This window comes from Dendrobates tinctorius, unplaced genomic scaffold, assembly GCF_039654945.1.
Source record: "Dendrobates tinctorius isolate UK_male_01 unplaced genomic scaffold, ASM3965494v1 ptg000008l, whole genome shotgun sequence".
In the NCBI taxonomy this organism is placed as follows: domain Eukaryota; kingdom Metazoa; phylum Chordata; class Amphibia; order Anura; family Dendrobatidae; genus Dendrobates; species Dendrobates tinctorius.
Window position 1 is genome coordinate 17,825,742 of NW_027361676.1, and position 19,768 is coordinate 17,845,509.

Sequence of the window (19,768 nt, forward strand, 5' to 3'; positions counted from 1 at the left end):
TTAAGGGAACGATAGTCAATACATGGCCTTAATGAACTATCTTTCTTGGCCACAAAAAAAAACCCAGCACCTAAAGGTGAAGAAGACGGTCTAATATGACCCTTCTCCAATGACTCCTTGATATAAGATCGCATAGCATCATGTTCAGGTACAGATAAGTTGAAAAGCCGACCCTTGGGAATTTACACCCGGGCATTTACTCAATTGCACAGTCATAACTCCTATGAGGAGGCAAAGACGTAGACTTAAGGGTCCGTTACACATAGCGATATCGCTAGCAATATCGCTGTAACGTCACCGATTTTGTGACACAGCAGCGATATTGCTAGCGATATCGCTACATGTGATACTTACCTCCAACCGGCTCCCCCGCTGATTATCGCTGATCGCGCGAGAACGTCCTGGACCATTGTGGACCAGAGTGGACGCGGGCGGGAGGACACAGGATCGCCGCGTTTGACAGGTAAGTAGCGACCCCCGACCGCTGCTATGTCGCTGGTGAGATCTGCCTGTGTGGCAGCTCACTAGCGACCACTTAGCGATGCACCAGCGATCCATATCGTTGTCGGGTGTAACGGTACCCTTACTCTCACTAAATACATCAGAAAAATCAGCCAAATAGTCAGGAATACCATGAGACTGGGGAGAGGTGGAGGAAACAGGAGTGTCACTAAGAACACATTGACAACCCCAACTCACCACAGACACAGATTTGCAATCCAAAACAGGATTATGAGTTTGCAACCAAGGGAATCCCAGAACAATAGTATCATGCAAATTGTGCAACACCAAAAATTTACAATTTTCTTGGTGGTCCGGGGCGACCCGCATTATCACCTGGGTCCAAAACTGGGGTTTATTCTCCGCCAAAGGAGTAGCATCAATACCCCTCAAAGGGATAGGCGTCCGCAGGGGTATCATGAGAAAACCACAACGTTAAGCAAAGTCCAAATCCATCAGATTCAAAGTTGCTCCTCAATCAATAAAAGCCATAGTGGAAAATATGGACAAGGAGCAGATCAGGGTAATCGCCAAAAGGAACTTAGGCTGTACACTGCCCACAGCAAATGTGTGAGCAAAGCGCTTTTCTCATTTAGGGCAGACAGAAATAGTATGAGAGGCATCCCCACAGAAAAAACACAACTTATTACGCCTTCTAAACTCCTGACGTTGCGCCCTAGACAAAACCCTATCACATTACATGGGTTCAGAAGTTCGTTCGAAAGGCGGCAACGCCTCTCGTGTAGTTTTACATTCACGTAAACGCCGATCAATTTAAATGGTCAATGACAGAGTCGTCAAGACCAGAGGGAACAGGAAATCCTACCATCTTTTACAGTTTCTGCCATACCCTTCCGAAAGAGAGCTGCTAGGGCATCGACATTCCATTTAGTAAGGACCGCCCACTTTTGGAATTTTTGACAATATAGCTCTGCAGAATCCGGACCCTGGTTCAATGCCAATAAGGTTTTCTCAGCTTGATCAATAGCATTAGGTTCATCATACAACAACCCCAAGGTTTGAAAAAACACGTCCACATTAGCCAGAATGCGATCTCCGGGTGTCAAAGAAAAGGCCCAATCTTGGGGATCGCCACGCAGCAGGGAAATGACAATTTTAACCTGCTGCACAGAGCTCCCCGATGAGTTAGGTTTCAAAGCAAAAAATAGTTTACAATTATTCTTAAAATTCAAAAATTTAGACCTATCCCCAGAGAACACATCAGGAGTAGGGATTTTGGTTCAACAGCAGATGATTGAGCGAGATAGGCAGAAATTCCCCGCACTTCAGCAGCGAGCTGCTCAACACGATCAGACAATTGCTTAGTCTCCATATAGACAAAAAATATCCTCCTACAGCCCCAGAAAAAAAAAGAGGAAAAAATATATATAAAAAAAAAAAATTCGGACACTTTTTTAATTTTTTTTAACTCTTTCCTTCTTTAGAGTACCCGAGAGTCTACAGTTAGACTGGAGATTCCGTTGTGAATGGGTCACTGAGGAGGATAGCAGGCCAGGCTAAGCCACAGAAAACCAGAGAGGTTGGTAACTAAGCGGATTGTAGACCCCTGATCCTGTCCTCACAACTAGCAGTAGCCGTGAGGCGTACCTACGATGATCCTAGACGCCTCGGCACAGCCAGAGTGCTAACTAAGCCTAAAGCAAGAAAGGGGAAATCTAAACTGCCCCGGAGCAGACCCCAAAGGAATAGATAGCCCCCAAACATATATTGTCGGTGAGACAAGATGAAAATACAAACGCAGGCAGGAAAATAGACTGAGCAAATGATGGGGCCCACACTGACTAGACAGGACAGGAAAGGAAAGACACTGTCTGCAATCACGCAAAAAACCCTGCAAAAAGTCCAACACGTCTGATGCACAAAAACACTGAAGTCGCACGACTTTGCCCCCACTATATCAGCACTCTGGTATATTCTGAAAGCAAAGCAAAAAGAGACCAATATAACAGGGGACAAAACAAACTGGCACAAGCAGTAACATATGGGCGGTGATTCAGCACAGCCCCAGCCAGAGCTGGCTGACCCGCACAATACAGAGATAGACAAAACTAGATCAATTCAATCAGAAAAGCAAATAAATCTCTTAGCTGAACCATGCAGGGACAGAGCAGGAGATATCAGACCTCAGTAGGCACAGGAAGAAAATCACCAGCAGGGATAGAGGGAGTCGGCTGTCTTAAATCCCAATCTGAAACCCCAGATCTTCAATCGTCATTCTCATTATCAGGTGTCCAGCCTCTGTCAATCAGAACAGCTCCACTACCTCCAGTAACCACCAGAGGGAACACAGAAAGAGAACTCACAACCACTCTGTCAATCTGACCAGCTCCACTACCTTCAGTAATAACCAGAGGGAGGCCAGAAAGAGAATTCACAACAGTCACCTTTATTAAAGATTCCCATCCACAGACTCAGTCAGACTAACCACTGCAACATGGGCAAGAGCTTTATAAGTATGTCAGGGACAAGATCATAGACCTGTACAAATCTGGAATGAGCTACAAAACCATGTGTTAGACCCTGGGTGAGGAGTCAACTGTTGGTGCAATAGTAAGAAAATGGAAGAAATACAAAATGACTATCACTCGACATCGATCTGGGACACCATGCAAATTCTCATCTCATGGGGTATCCTTGATTACGAGTAAGGCGAGAGATCAGCAGTGTCCGCAAGGTTCCCCTGCTCAAGAAGGCACATGTGCAGACCCGTCTGAAGTTTGCCATTGAACACCTGGATGATTCTGTGAGTGATTGGGAAAAGGTGCTGTGGTCAGATGAGACAAAATTTGAGGTATTTGGCATTACCTCAACTCGCCGTGTTTGGAGGAAGATAAATGCTGCCTATGACCCAAAAACACCATCCCCACTGTCAAGCATGGAGGTGGAAACTGTCAGGAACACTGCACTGCACTTACTCACTGAGCCAGTGCGCGTGTCCTGAGTACAAAGACTGTGCACAAAGATACCTGCGGAGCGGGCAGCAGTGGTCACAATGCATGCTCCAGGACCTGAAGCACGTGACTGCTGGGGGTGTGGCCTAAGCTCCACAGAGCTAGGAGCTGCAGAGAAACTCCTAGAAAGGTAACTACAGGACAATGTTACCAAGGGGCATAGACAGAGACAGAAACCATATCAAGCCGAGGTCAAAGCACGAGATAGCAATACAGTACCAAAGGATTAGACAGAATGGATAGTCAGGACGTTGCAATAGATCAGAAAACCAGAACGGGCATTAGACAGAATGGATAGTCAGGACGTAGCAATAGATCAGAAAACCAGAACGGGCATTAAACGGTACAATAAGGATAAACTGTAACGGATTAACGATAGCCAAGCCAGGAGGTCAGAACCAGAATAGACAATAGTACCAAAACGAGAGACGGAGTACAGAGTGAAGGAACAAGCCGGGTCATACACGGGAAGCAAACAAACAACGCAGAGTACACGCACACCAGGGGTCAGACACACCAGAACAGCAGTATAACTGACAGAGAATGCTAGTTTGGAGTGAGTATAAATACCCCTCCCAGATCCAAAGAGAGGCCAGCAAAAGTTAACCCTGTGAGAACAGGATATTAACCATGTCCTAACCATGACAGAAACATTATGTTTTGGGGGTGTTTCTCTGCTAAGGGCACAGGACTACTTCACTGCGTCAATGGGAGAATTGTTGGAGCCATGTACCGTAAAATTCTGAGTGACAACCTCCTTCCCTCCACCAGGACATTAAAAATGGGTGGTGGCTGAGTCTTCCAGCAAGACAATGACCCAAAACATACACCCAAGGCAACAAAGGAGTGGCTCAAAAAGAAGAACATTAAGGTCATGGAGTGGCCTAGCCAGTCTCCAGACCTTAATCCCATAGAAAACTTATGGAGGGAGTTGAAGCTCCGAGTTGCCAAGCGACAGCCTCAAAATATTAATGATTTAGAGATGATCTGAAAACAGGAGTGGGCCAAAATTCCTCCTGACATGTGCGCAAACCTCATCATCAACTACAAAAAATGTCTGACTGCTGTGCTTGCCAAAAAGGGTTTTGCTACCAAGTATTAAGTCTTGTTTGCCAGAGGGATCAAATACTTATTTCTCACTGCAAAATGCAAAGAAATCTATATAATTTATACAATGTGATTTTCTGGATTTTAATTTTGATATTCTATCTCTCAATGTTAAAATGAACCTACCCTTAAAATGATAGACTGTTCATGTCTTTGTCAGTGGGCAAACTTACAAAATCAGCAAATTATTTCCTTCACTGTACAGTGGGGAAAAGAAATATTTATACTGCCGATTTTGCAAGTTTTCCCACCTAAAAAGAATGGAGAGGTCTGTAATTTTTATCATAGATACTCTTCAACTGTGAGACAGAATCTTTAAAAAAAAATCCATAAAATCACATTGTATCATGTTTGCATAATTAATTTGCATTTTAATGCATGAAATAACTATTTGATACTATAGAAAAACAGAACGTAAAATTTGGTACAGAAAGCTTTGTTTGCAATCACAGAGGTTAGACGTTTTTCCTGTAGTTCTTGACCAGGTTTGCTCACAATACTGCAGGCATTTTGGCCCACTCCCCTCCATACATATTTTGTCCAGATCTTTCAGGTTTCGGCGCGGTTGCTGGGCAACATTGAGTTTCAGCTCCCTCCAAAAAATTTATATTGGGTTCAGGTTTGGAGACTAGCTAGAATACTCCAAAGCCTAGAAATATTTTGTTGGTTGTTTCCACGGTCAATAATCAGCAGCGCTTTGGACTCCGCACATGTCCGCTGCGTCCAAAGCGCTGTTGCGGCTTTTGAACGCAGGTGATTCCACATGTGTTCATTGAACCATGCGGAATCACCGGATGCAATACATTGTACGGGTGATATAAATAAATATGAATTGACATGCTGCAGTCTGGAAAGACGTGTCGCATGTCGGTTTCCGCGGATGAGCTGTGGACATTGGTGCATGCATAGTGGACATGGGATATCTTGAAATCCCATCCACTATGCTGTAACATCTGGCAGCTGCAGGTTGAACGCTGCTCAAGTACACAGAGTCCAGCCTGCAGCATTTATGGACAATGGGAACATACCCTTAAGGCCCCTTTACATTTAGCGATGCACCAGCGATCCCGACCACGATACGACCCGGTCAGGATTGCTGGTGCATCGCTAAATGGTCGCTAGTGAGCTGCCACACAGGCAGATCTCACAGCGATGCAGCAGCGATACAACGGTCATTACTTACCTTTCAGATGCGGCGATCCTGAAGTCCTCCTGCCCGCGTCCATGCGTCGCTCGTCGACGCCAGCAGGAGGCCCAGCAGGAAGCGCCCGATGAGAAATGGAGCTGCGCTATCTCGTGTGATCAGCGACAGACAGCGGGTGGGATACGGTCAGAGGTAAGTATCACACAGCGATATCGCTAGCAATATCGCTGCTGCGTCACAAAATTGTTGACGCTTTAGCGATATTGCTAGCGATATAGCTATGTGTAAAACCCAGTATTTAGTTACCCTGCTTGTGTGTTTTGGGTCATTGTCATGCTGTAAGAACCAGCCATGATCCACTGGGCGCACTGACACTTTTTGGCCCAGGGCACATGAAAACCTGGCGCCAACCCTACCCCCCCACAACTTTAGCCAAATAACCCCCAGTTTTCAATGCGTAAATATTATTATAAAGTAAATTAAGGTTGCCAAGCTTAAGTAATAATAATTGAGGTCGTTGGCATTGAAATGGGCACTGTAGGTGTGTTTACTGTCCTCCACTCCCTGACGACTTTGCTTTCCCATTGACTTGCATTGGGTTTCGTGTTTCAGTCGGACCCCGACTTTTCCCTATAGTCGGCCGATTTCTTTCGACCCGACTTTTTGGAAAGTCGGGTTTCATGAAACCCGACTCGACCCGAAAAAAGGCAAAGTCGCTGATCTCTACTCTCAATGAATTCATCTAGGGGTGCAGTAATTATATTGACACCACAGGTTTATCACAGACTTATAACACTGGGCAGTGAAGAAAAAATAATTTACATTTTGACCACCAAGATTGTGTGTTAGCCCCAAGTTTTACATTTTCACACTGGGAAATGGGTAAAAATGGCACCAGACTTTGTCCCACAATTTCTGCTAAATGTAGAAATACCCCATATATGGCTGCACAGTACTACTTTGCCATACGGAGTGATTCGGGAGGGACAGAGCGCTACTGTATTTGCCTCCTGGAGTGCAGATTTTCCTAGACTAGTTTGTGGATTCCATATAAAGAGCCCCTAAGTACTAGAAAAGCAGAATCCCCCCCCATCAAGTGACCCCATTTTGGAAATTATACCTCTTTGGTAATTTATCTACAGATGTAGTGACGATTTTGACTCCATGGGTGTTTTCCAGAAACAGGCAGCAGTGGATGTTGCTGAGTGAAAATTGCAACTCTGTGGAGACCAGCATGTTGAAGTCATCACCAGTACATTATGCCAAGCTCATGATTCCGGAGAAATGCACCTGTAAATAGGGAGGGTTCTCATCATTACAGAAATGCCAAACATGTGGGCGCTATATGTGGTTTAGGCACACTGGGGCTCAGAAGGGAGGGGGGAATTTGATGAATTTCTTTTGGCGGGTGAGGAGCCATTTTGCTTTTCCAGAGACTTTGTGCTACCAGTAACGTGGAAGCCCCCTATATTTCCATTAAAAGATGACAGATCTGAGTGGGAACTTGCTTTTTTTGTGGATTGAATGGAAGCTTTTATTGGGAACACTTTACATAACGTTTGGGATCACAGTTATCCGGTGTCCTAAGCTGACCACTTACTTTGAGGTTTCCATTTAAATCTTTGAGCGACGTGATTCAGACGAAACCCCTGATGGATCCATTTACTATAGTGAGGTAGCAGAGTTACTCTGGACTCCATCTGGCCTCTGTTCCGCGGTGTCCTTTTCAGAAGTGCACAAAACTGTAGCCGATGGCACTTTTATGCAATCCTAAAAAGACGGACGCCGGAGGATCACAGGTCAGACGGTGTCCACAGTACCTCATTACAGGGAATCTTCATCTAGAGATTCTGTCTGAATTACGTATTTCAGAGATTTACACAGAAACCCAAGTGTAAGCACTCAGTGCAGAGCACAGGATAAATGTGCGCCAAGCCTTACTGAAATCTTTGGGAGGAAAAAAATTAAACAGCATGTGAAGAATTGGTTTTATTTTTTATTCTGTTCGTGCGGTATAAGTGATTAGATGACTTTATTCTTTGGGTCGGTGCGATTGCAGCGATAGCAGATTTATATCGAGTTTTTATGTTTTGCTGCTGTCACACACTAAAAGACGCTTTTTATTGCTAAAACTAGTTTTTGCGTCACTATATTTTGAGAGCTATAATTTTTTATATATTTCAGCCAACTGAGTCATGTGAGGGCTCGTTTTTTGCGGGACGAGCCAACGCTTCTATTGGTATCATTTTCGGGCACATGACTTTTTTGATCGCTTTCTATTCCAATTTTTGGGAGACAGAATGAACAAAAAACAGCAATTTATTTATATACTGTATATGCTGTTCCGCATTTGATAAAATTGGTAAGGCAGCTTTATACTTCAGGTCACTACGATTACAGCGAAACTTTATATTTTTTTATGCTTTGTTGCTTTTACACAAAAACTAATATAGAAAAAATTATTTTTGCATCGCTTTAGTCTGAGAGTTATAACATATTTTTCTTCTGATGGAGCTGGATGGCAACTTGTTTTTTGTGGGACAAGATGATTTTCAGCTGTACCATTTTTTATTTACATCCATCATTTTGATCGCATTTTATTGCACTTTTTGTTAAGCGGTGTGACGATAAAGCATTGTTTTTTGCCTTTTTTTTATTTATTTTTTTACGGTGTTCACTGAAGGGGTTAACTAGTGGTACAGTTTTATTTTTATAGAGTAGGTCGTTACGGTGGCAGCGATACCAAATGTGTATTTATATTGTTTTCTTATTTACATAAATGTATTTATTGGTAAAATATTTATCTTTTTTTCTTTATTTAGGGATTTTTAAAAAAAGATTTTACACTTTATATATATTTTTTAAATTTTTTACATTGTCTCAGAATGGGACATCACATTACATCAGATCGTTGATCTGATGCACCGCAGAACATCAGATCAAGATCTGACAGGCATGGAAGGAACATGTCAGCGCCTGCTCTCAGCAGGCGCTCAGAAGCTACCTTACCTGCAGGACTCAGAGGCCATCTTGGTGCTGGGGGTCTCCATGGAGATCATCAGGACATTGTGATGCGACCACGATGTGCTGATGGAAGCGCATAGGGAGCACCCTCCTTGCGCAATGCTTCTCTATGGTGCTGTCACTACTGACAGCGGCATCAGAAGGGTTAAATGCCCATGATCGGTGCTAGCACCAATCGTGGGCGCTGCTGCGGGGAGTCAGTTGTCACATACAGCTGACACTCGCACACGATCGCCGCAGCGCTCAGCCGTACTAGTATTGCTATGGGCACAAACGCACCTCTAGCAGAGCAGTACTAGTACGGCACATGTTGCGAAGAGGTTAAACACTTGTTAGGAACTTAGAAGGGTTAAAAGTTGATCAGCAGTTTCTCATTTTTCCAACAAAATTTACAAAACCATTTTTTTAGAGATCACACCACATTTGAAGTGCTTTTGGGGACCTATATGACTAAAAATACCCAAAAGTGACATCATTCTGAAAACTGCACCCCTCAAAGTCCTCAAAACTACATTCAAATTAGTTTATTAACCCTTCTCGTGCTTCTCAGGAACTAAACCAGGAAAAAATTAACATTTAACTTTTTTTTTTCACAAAAAATTTACTTTAGCCCCGATTTTTTTTTTATTTTCACAAGGGTAACAAGATAAAATGGACCCCAAAATTTATTGTGCAATTTCTTCTGAGAACGCCAATTCCCCCCATATGTGGAGGAAAACTATTGTTTGGGCACACAGAAGGGCTCAGAAGGGAATGATCACAGTTTGACTTTTTGAACGCAAAATTTATTATCATCGAGAGCGGATGCCATGTTGCATTTGGATAGCCCCTGATGTGCCTAAACAGTGGAAACATGTGGAACCATGAGTAAGACCCTCTAGGTCGAAACGTGTTGGTTGGAGACCACCATAGACCCCATCTGCCTGTATGTCCTTATTCATACTTTTTTCTGTCCGATTTTAAGAATTTATAATAAATGATGAATTTTTAACTGAAGTCCAGCGCTGGAGATTCCATCCTTTATCTTGCTTCAGTCAACGCCCCTGATCAAGGTGACTCCGTGCGCAGGAGGATTATGGATCGCAACTGAGACTGGTGAGCTGACCTCCCTTCATTTCCCCTATCCTTCTATAACTAAACAGTGGAAACTCCCCACAAGTGACCCCATTTTGAAAACTACATTAAGGGGGAGGTGGAAAGTTAGATCACTGTGAAAGTTGCAGCAAGACCAGCTGGTAGACTTGTGCGGAGCAGCCCTGGGACAGGCTGAATTGCTAAGCAGAGAGAAAGGAATTCCAGCGAGGCAGCAGGTATGTGAGATAAAATCCACAATTTATTATGCAAATTGCCTCTTCAGAAAGAAAGAGGACTTTTACTCTACAGCGCCACCTATTGGTAGTAGCGATCCTACATGGCACAATCAACCCTTTAACGAGTCTTGTAATATGACTTAGGATACAAGCCAAATCAGAATCTCAATTTGGAGACACGGTGTTTCGAGCTGTTGGCTCTCGTCAGTGCAAAGTATGAGATCTGATTTGGCTAGGTGAGAGGCTCTGGACTAGGGTCTAAGAGGTAAGGTTTCTCCTTGCGGAGAGTGACATGCCAGCTGTGGCTTGTCAAGGTAAGGAGGCTTATTCGCCGTGCAATGCTCCTCTGAAGAGACAATTTGCATATTATTTTCCCAGAGGAGCATTGCACGGCGAATAAGCCTCCTTACCTTGACAAGCCACAGCTGGCATGTCACTCTCCGCAAGGAGAAACCTTACCCCTTAGACCACAATTTATTAGGTACTTTAAAACAGTGGCAGTTTCTCCAGTAGCATAACGACCTATCGTTTTGGCTAAAAAAAAAAAAAAATGACCACACATCGTAAATGAAGGAACCCTATTATGAGAAACTTGTTATGAATATTGTAAAATCAGGTCCTGTCTGACATTAAGACCAGATGGAAACCTAGTATGTTGAGAGTCTTTTATAATTACCACCCCCGATGGGTTTATGCATTTTTTTCAATGCCTCTAATCCGACTAAACCTTCAATCTGAGCTCGCCTCTTTTGACAGAAGGGGGAACATATAGGCGCTATTGACAATAAATTAATAAATAATTTTATTTCTATAGCGCCAACATACTCCGCAACACTTTACATTATAGAGGGGACTTCTACAGACAGTAGACATTACAGCATACCAATAAACATATAATGTAGACCAAAACAGATACCAAGTGGAATGAGGGCCCTGCTCGCAAGCTTACAATCCTGTAAGGGTATGTGCACACTTTGCGGTTTCTGCTGCGTTTCCGCACCGGTTTTGGCTCTGCAGAAACACAGCAGATTCTGCTGCGTTGTACAGTACCTTCATTTCTTATGGAAATAAAAAAAAGCTGTGCACATGCTGCATTTTTTTCCGTGCGGTTTTGCTGCGGTTTTCAAAACGCAGCATGTCAATTGTTTGGTGCAGAAACGCTGCAGTTTTACAGTTCATCCATTATGAGGTGTAAAACCGCAGGGCCAAACCGCAGATAAACCGCAGGACTTTGTCCTGCGGATTTACCTGCAGTTTTCTCTACAAAATCCGCAGAGACAAAAATCTGTGTGTGCACATACCCTAATACCAATTTACCGCTCTCTATGGAAAATTCACAAAAACATCTTCCCTCCTCCATTTAGAACCATTATATCAGGCATAGGATTCATGAGTGAAAAATTAGGAGCCTGGGTGGATCACTACTTGGAGCCCTTAGTGATCAATATCCCAGGATACATCATTGACACAAAATCCATAGTATCCACTTTTGACAATTTAACATAGCAGCCACATTATCAGTGGCTCAGCTGTGATGTGGATGGTTTATACCCTTCCATACTGCTCCAAAATTTATTACTTACATTTGGTGTAATGGGAGAAATTAGACCCCACAATTTTTTATGCAATTTCTCTCAAATGTGGTTGAACACTACTGATTGAGAACACGGCAGGGATCGGATGGGAAGGCATGCTACTTGGCTTTTAGAAAGCAGATTCCATTTGAATACATTGTGGGTTCCATTTTCTGAGACCCTGAGGTGCCAGAGCAGCAGAAACCCACCCCAGATGACCCAATATTGGAAACTTTTCCTGAATTTGGTGATGCCACATATGTTATTACAAATTACTGTTTGTCCACTTGTCAGGTCTGAGAAGGAAGGAGTGCCATTTGACTTTTTGAGCACAGATTTTACTAAAATAGTTTGCGGGCAACATTTGCGGAGCCTCTAAGGTGAAGGAGCAGCAGAAAAATCCCAAAAGTGAGCCCATTTTAGAAATTGCACCAGTCAATTAATCTAGGGCTGCAGTGACTATTTTGTAACATCCAAAATCATTTAAAACACTGCATCAACCAGTGTAGGATTTAACAAAATAAGCATAGCCCTTCTGGCATGCATAATGGCAAAACAATAGATAACTTGTAGCACAGTCCATATGTCTGCGAAATTCTCCCGCTCAGGATAGAACAAACTTCAGCTCCCACTGAAGCTCCAGACTGGAGACTTGTCTACAAAACACACAATAGAGAAAAAGCTCAGTAGCTAGACATTTATCTTCCCCAACTACACCCTGAGGTGGATAAATGCTGAGTAGGTGTCCTGCCCATCTCTTAGGGTACCGTCACATTTAGCGATGCACCAGCGACCCCGACAGCGATACAACCCGGTCAGGATCGCTGGTGCATCGCTAAATGGTTGCTAGTGAAATGCCAAACAGGCAGATCTCACCAGAGATGCAGTAGCGGTCGGCGGTCGTTACTTACCTGTCAGACGCGGCGATGAAGACGTCCTCCCGCCCACGTCCACGCGTCGCTTGTCGGCGCCAGCAGGAAGCGGAAGACGAGAAATGGCCCAGGACGTTCTCGCGCGATCAACGATAGCCAGCGGGGGAGCCGATCGGAGGTAAGTATTACACATAGCGATATCACTAGCAATATCGCTGCTGCGTACCAAAATGGGTGACGCTTTAGCGATGTCGCTAGCGATCTCGCTTAGTGTGACGGGGCCTTTACACCTAGTCACAAAAAACCCAACTCTGTCATGGCTGATTATCACCTCAGCACATAACATGTTGGAGAGAAGCCTCGGTTTCAGATCACAAAAAATCACCTTCATGACACATATCTACCCTCACATACATTGCCAGTGACCCTGTCACACGGCTTACAGTGGTTTAGGCACAGTGGGGCGCAAAAGGAGAGGGGGATTTGGGAGTGCAGACCTCACTGGATTTTATTTGAGGGAACAGGAGCAATGTCGCTTTTCCAGAGTCTTTGTTTTAACAGTAATGTGGAAGCCCCCTACGTTTCCGATAACAGATCTGATTGGGTGCCGTTTTTGTGCAACATAAATTAGGGGTTTTACCTAACATTTTGGAGTATATAATATTTTTCCACTGCTTTCAGTACAAGGCTGGGATCACATTCTTGTGTTCTACACTGATCACTTACATTGGGGTTTCCATGTAAATCCCACAAAAACGTGTTTCAGACTAAACCACCATAATGAAGCAAATGGAGACACTTTGGAGTACATTTGGCATCAGTTTTGGTGGTGTCCATCTTTTTAGGCGTGCACAGGTCTTCCCACACTTGTGAACTAAAAAGACACCTTAAATGATGGGACACCGCCGGAAAAGTGACCAGTCCAAAGTGGCTCCATCTGCCTCATAAGTGAGTGGTTCCATCCGGGGTTATGTCTGAATTGTGGTTTTGGGGAACCCCAACTTAAGCACTCAGTGGAGAGCACAGGATAAATGTGAGCCGAACCTCATCACGATTTTTGGGAGGTAGAATAAACAAATAGACAGCAGTATAGGAATAGTTCTTATTTTTATTTTTGTGTGGTTCACTGTGCGGAATAAGTGATAAGCCGGGTTTATCCTTTGGGTTGATGTGATTACAGCGATACCAGATTTATATAATTTTTTTAAGTTTTACTGCTATCATGCAGTAAAAATGCTTTTTTTTAATCAAAAGTAGTTTTTTCCTCACCATATTCTGAGAGCTGTAACTTTTATTTTTTGGCTAACAGAGCTGTATTAGGGCTTATTTTTGTCAGGACGAGTTGTAGGCTTGTTTAGCACCATTTTGGGGCACAATATTTTTGATCTCTTAATTCAGATTTTTCAAAACACAGAATGAACAAAAAAACGCAATTCAGTTTTGGTTTTATTTTTTATGCCGTTCACTGTACAGTAAAAGTGATAAGACCCATTTGATCATTGTGTTGGTATGACTACAGTGATGTTAGATTTTTTAATTTTTTTATGCTTTGCTATTTTTGTACACTAAAAGCAATATTTTACAAAGAGTTTGTTTTTGCATTGTCATATTCTGAGAGCTGTAACTTAATTTTTTGCTGAATGAGCCATATTAGGGTTTGCTTTTATGTAGCGACTTGATGTTTCCATTTATACCTTTTTTTTTTTTTTTTACATATGATTTCTTGATTGCTTCCTTTTCACTTTTTTTAAGTCACCATGATGAAAAAGGGACATTTTGGGCATTTTTTTTTTACGGCGTTTGCCATACTGAAAAAAATAACGTGCCAGTTTTAAATAGCATTCTTTAGCTTGTTCTAGACCTGGCAATACCATTTATGCTTTCCTTTTTTTTATTTCTATTATCACAAATGCTACGTTTTGGATGGCGAAATGGCTTTTCGGGATTTTTTTACTTTTTTACGTATTTAATTTTACGGTTTTTTTTTTACTTTTTCACCACTGTATGACATGTACTGGGAATCCCTTTAAGAGAGGCCTGGCATCAGAACCAGAGAGCTGAGTGGATTTGCCCTGACTTCCATACCAATGATCTCTTTAATAGAAGCCTGAGGTGAGAATCAGAGTGCTGAGGGATTTACCCTAACTTCCATATCGGAGATCCCTTTAAGGGAGGCCTGGGGTCACTACCAAAGCGCAGAGTGGATTTTCCCTCACTTATGTACCGAGGATCCCTTTAAGAGGGGATTTGGGTCAGAACCAGAGCACTGAGTAGATTTGACCTAACTTCCATACCCGGGATCCCTTTAAGAGAGCCTGGGGTCAGTACCAGAGCATTTGAAGGCAATTGCCCTGGTTTCCATACCGGGGATCCCTTTAAGAGAGGCCTGGGGTCAGAATTAAAACACTGGATGGATTTGCCCTGACTTCCATACTGGAGATCCCTTTAAGAAAGGCCGGGGGTCAGTACCAAAGCGCTGGATGGATTTGCTCTGACTTCCATACCAATGATCCCTTTAAGAGAGATGTGCCTACAGGATGGAGGATGTGTGATGGGGATATAGGCACGGGAGGGGGGATTCATTTCTTTCATATGCTCTCTGCTCCTTTCAGGGGGGCAGACAGTGGCTGGGAGCTTATGTTCCCAGGGATGCTATATTTCTCCCACCATGTCAGTGTCTGCTGAGGTGTTGTCAAGTGAGAAAACTGTTGGTCATAGCAACCAATCACAACTCAGCTACTTTTAGCCAACTTTGGTGAAATGAGAGATGCTTAGTGATTGTTTGCAAGGAAAACTGTTGGTTATAGCAACCAATCACAGCTCAGCTTCTTTCGAACAGCTCTGGTGAAATGAAAGATGCTTCATGATTGGTTGGTGATACACACATTCATTTTTATATAGAGAGATAGAACCTTATAAACTCCAATTCCCTGGTTCTAAGTCCCCATTTTTGTGATTATCGGGGATACCAAAGGCCGGTCACACAGTGACCAGTAAACGATCCCCTATCTTATGGATTATGGAATATCTATGATTACAGGGCTTGTCCAGGCTTTTTACAAAAGTCTTCAGTCACTCTGTTTAACTACAGACTTGGAAACCCTCACATTACACGTGCACACTGAGGATTCTCTTCTGCTGGCGGAGAGACTATGTGGCCATGTGACCACAAGTATGCGATATGCAGACTTGTGATCACATTCAGACTAGACTTGCGCGGCCTTGTTCAATACGTGTGAATTGAGTGAGGTTGCGCGCATCTAGTCAGATGATTGCTCAGTCTTGCAGCCAGCAACAGAGAATCCTCACAACGTGCCCTGCGTGCATATAGAATGACTGCAGACATTTGTGAAACACTTAGAAAGCCCCTTTAAAAAAAAATAATGTTATAATAGCAGATTTTGTGTTACACTTGTTTTGGTCTCTCTTTGTGAAGGATCTCTACTCTCTATCCTCTATAAGCGAGTTAGGAAAAACCTGATGTTTTTTTCTCCAGAGTTTGAAGTAGAAATCCTCGGCAGAACCTTATATTTCTGCTGTGGTTTTGCAGTTTGACCTGTTTTGGTCCTGTGCTGAAATACTAAAAACTGGTTTACAGACAATCTCCCAGACAGAAACAGCTTACATACAGTAAGTGACCCTTATTCAAGTGATTTTGGAAAAAGTGTTTGTAAAAACTCAGCCACAATAAATGGTCCAGCAGTTTCCCCATTGTGAAAAATAAGGTGTTTTCATGTGGATTCTGGCACCAAAAAAGGTACAAGCACGTGACATCTTTTGAACTTGTGCAAAACTGTCGATTTTTTTCAAACAGAAGATGCTTCAAGAAAATACTAGCTGCAGCATTTTTTTTTGCATCTTTTCTGTCTTTTTTGCAGCTTTTTTAAAATTTGTTTAACTTGTATTTATAAAATAGAAAGTGGTTTCCAAGCAGAAGCTGGCCAAGAATGGTCAGTTCACTTAACTTAAAAGTTCCATTGGTTTGGAAACCTGATGCTATTAGAAAAAGCTCAAAACACCGAACATATGAATAGCAAGTCATTTTTACACCCAAATGCTTATGTTCATTCTTTTTAGCATTTTTTTGCCACTTTTTTAGGCAGGTTATGGCGCATACCCACCTGAAAGAGACATATGCTAAGGCCCCTGCACACGTCCACTTAAAAAAAAAAATGTACGTGTTAGGCCTGTTTCACACTTCCGTTTTTTCAAATCCGTCAAAATCCGTTGGTTTCCGTAAAAAAACGGATCCGCCATTTTTTTGCAGGATCCGTTTTTTTGTCCCATAGACTTCCATTAGTGGTTACCGCGGATCCGTCAAAAAAACGGATCCGGTTTTTTAAAACGGATCCGTCTGCATCAGTTTCTGTCAAAAAAACGGAAACGGATCCGTTTGGCGGACACAAAAACGGAAGTGTGAAACAGGCCTTAGATGGTCCATTTTTACTATCCGTGTGGTTTTCTGTCGTCTGTCCATGTATACCATCAGTGTGCCATCTGTGTGTTCTTGTACCATCAGTGTGCCATCCAAGTGTACACGTGTACCATCAGTGGGCCATCAGTGTGCCATCCATGTATGTGTACCATCCGTGTGCCATCTGAGTGACACGTACCGTAATATAATGTATAGAAATGACAGATTTTTAGGTGTTAAAGATGTGCAAAGATAGAGATACAGTTGTGTGAAAGAGTGTTTGTCCACTTCCTGATTATTCTTTTAATTCTGACAAACATGCAAAGGGAACCTGTCACCCCCCCCCAAGGGCGTTTTTAAGTTAAAGAGCCACCTTCAGCAGCACTAAGGCTGGAGTCACACACAACCATTAAAAAAATGGTCCCATTTTAACGGTCCAAAATCGCACAAAGGTATCTTAACCATTGATCCATTTTTGATGCGATTTTTCTTAATTGATGCGATTTTAATCGCATGTAAGGATCCGTTTGACATCCATCTGGCGTTCTCGCAGGGTCGCTAAATGGACATATAATGGAGCCCAATGACAGGTTTCCCCACACAAAGAATGAATAGATCTAGATATATATATATTTTATACATGTCATAGAGACACATTTATACATATACATACATATATATATATATATATATATATATATATATATATATATATATATATATATATATATATATAACAAATTCATACAGTTCTTCATTGCAGAATAGCCGCAGAAACATTTGCCGGCTTTTGTATAATTATTCTACTGTCCGACATGAAATGACACATGGTTTACATATAGTTAACCATTTCATTTCATGTTTTTTTTGTTATGACTATCACTATTAATTAGATGAGGGTTTGTGGTTAAAATTTTGGACTTGTAGGGGTTAATTTAAGGGGTTAATTTGTTGTATTAAATTGCTGGGACTCCCGCTGACGTCACTGAGGCTGCAGGGAGTCCCCGTAATTTCATACAACGAATTAACCCCTTAAATTAACCCCTACAAGTCCAAAATTTTAACTACAAACACTCATCTAATTAATAGTGATAGACATAACAAAAAAAACATGAAAAGAAATGGTTAACTATATGTAAACCATGTGTCATTTCATATCGGGCAGGAGAATAATTATACAAAAGCCGGCAACGGCTATGATGAACTGTATGAATTTGTAATATATATATTAATGTGTCTCTAGGACATGTATAAAATTATATATATATATATATATATATATATATATATATATATATATATATATATATATATATATATATATATATGCAAATTGCCTCTTCAGAAAGAAAGAGGACTTTTACTCTACAGCGCCACCTATTGGTAGTAGCGATCCTACAAGTCACAATCAACCCTTTAACGAGTCTTGTAGTATGACTTAGGATACAAACCAAATCAGAATCTCAATTTGCAGACACGGTGTTTCGAGCTGTTGGCTCTCGTCAGTGCAAAGTATGAGATCTGATTTGGCAAGGTGAGAGGCTCTGGACTAGGGTCTAAGAAGTAAGGTTTCTCCTTGCGGAGAGTGACATGCCAGCTGTGGCTTGTCAAGGTAAGGAGACTTATTCGCCGTGCAATGCTCCTCTGGGAAAATAATATGCAAATTGCCTCTTCAGAAAGAAAGAGGACTTTTACTCTACAGCGCCACCTATTGGTAGTAGCGATCCTACAAGTCACAATCAACCCTTTAACGAGTCTTTTAGTATGACTTAGGATACAAGCCAAATCAGAATCTCAATTTGCAGATTGTGACTTGTAGGATCGCTACTACCAATAGGTGGCGCTGTAGAGTAAAAGTCCTCTTTCTTTCTGAAGAGGCAATTTGCATATTATTTTCCCAGAGGAGCATTGCACGGCGAATAAGTCTCCTTACCTTGACAAGCCACAGCTGGCATGTCACTCTCCGCAAGGAGAAACCTTACTTCTAAGACCCTAGTCCAGAGCCTCTCACCTTGCCAAATCAGATCTCATACTTTGCACTGACGAGAGCCAACAGCTCGAAACACCGTGTCTGCAAATTGAGATTCTGATTTGGCTTGTATCCTAAGTCATACTACAAGACTCGTTAAAGGGTTGATTGTGACTTGTAGGATCGCTACTACCAATAGGTGGCGCTGTAGAGTAAAAGTCCTCTTTCTTTCTGAAGAGGCAATTTGCATATTATTTTCCCAGAGGAGCATTGCACGGCGAATAAGTCTCCTTACCTTGACAAGCCACAGCTGGCATGTCACTCTCCGCAAGGAGAAACCTTACTATATATATATATATATATTTATTTATTTATTATGTGTCCAGATCTATTCATTCTATATTTAACCGGTCTCTGTGATTTTACTGTATTGGAAGAATTGCCGGCTTTTGCTAAAGGACACCAGGTGCGATTTTATCGCAAGTCACACATCTAGTCCGTTTTTAGTCCCATTTTTTCTCGCCCCCATAGACTTGTATTGTCGAATCCGATCCGAAAATCGGTGACAATCGCAGCATGCTGCGAATGTCTCGGTCCGAGGATCGGATCAAAAATCGCATGATGGGAGCTGCCCCATAGAATAACATTGGGACGAATGCAATGCGATTTTTTATCGCATTGCATTCGTCCGATTTAATAGCCAGTGTGACCCCGACCTTAGGCTGCATTCTGTGAAGGTGGCTCTTCTGTTTCTGACCCCCAGTAATGCTGAAATATCGACTTTTATAACTAGGTCCTCATACCTGTAATGCGTCCCATAGGTATGGTGTGTCCCCCTGTATAAGCCACCTACCATCCATCCATCATGCCCCTTGTCTTGT

At 42.4% G+C, this 19,768-nt stretch overlaps 1 protein-coding gene across 16 annotated transcripts in view; it reads right to left on the bottom strand.

Annotated features, from left to right (window-relative positions):
- Positions 1-19,768, bottom strand: part of LOC141090740 (lecithin retinol acyltransferase-like) — a 211,800-nt gene that overhangs the window by 22,910 nt on the left and 169,122 nt on the right. The window contains exon 1 of one of the 16 annotated variants that reach the window (XM_073576418.1): positions 6,845-6,978. The exons of the other annotated variants lie outside the window; for them this stretch is intronic. The gene's annotated coding sequence lies outside the window, so the exon portion shown is untranslated. Of the gene's footprint in view, positions 1-6,844; positions 6,979-19,768 lie in introns of those variants that run through there. 16 annotated transcript variants of the gene reach the window in all.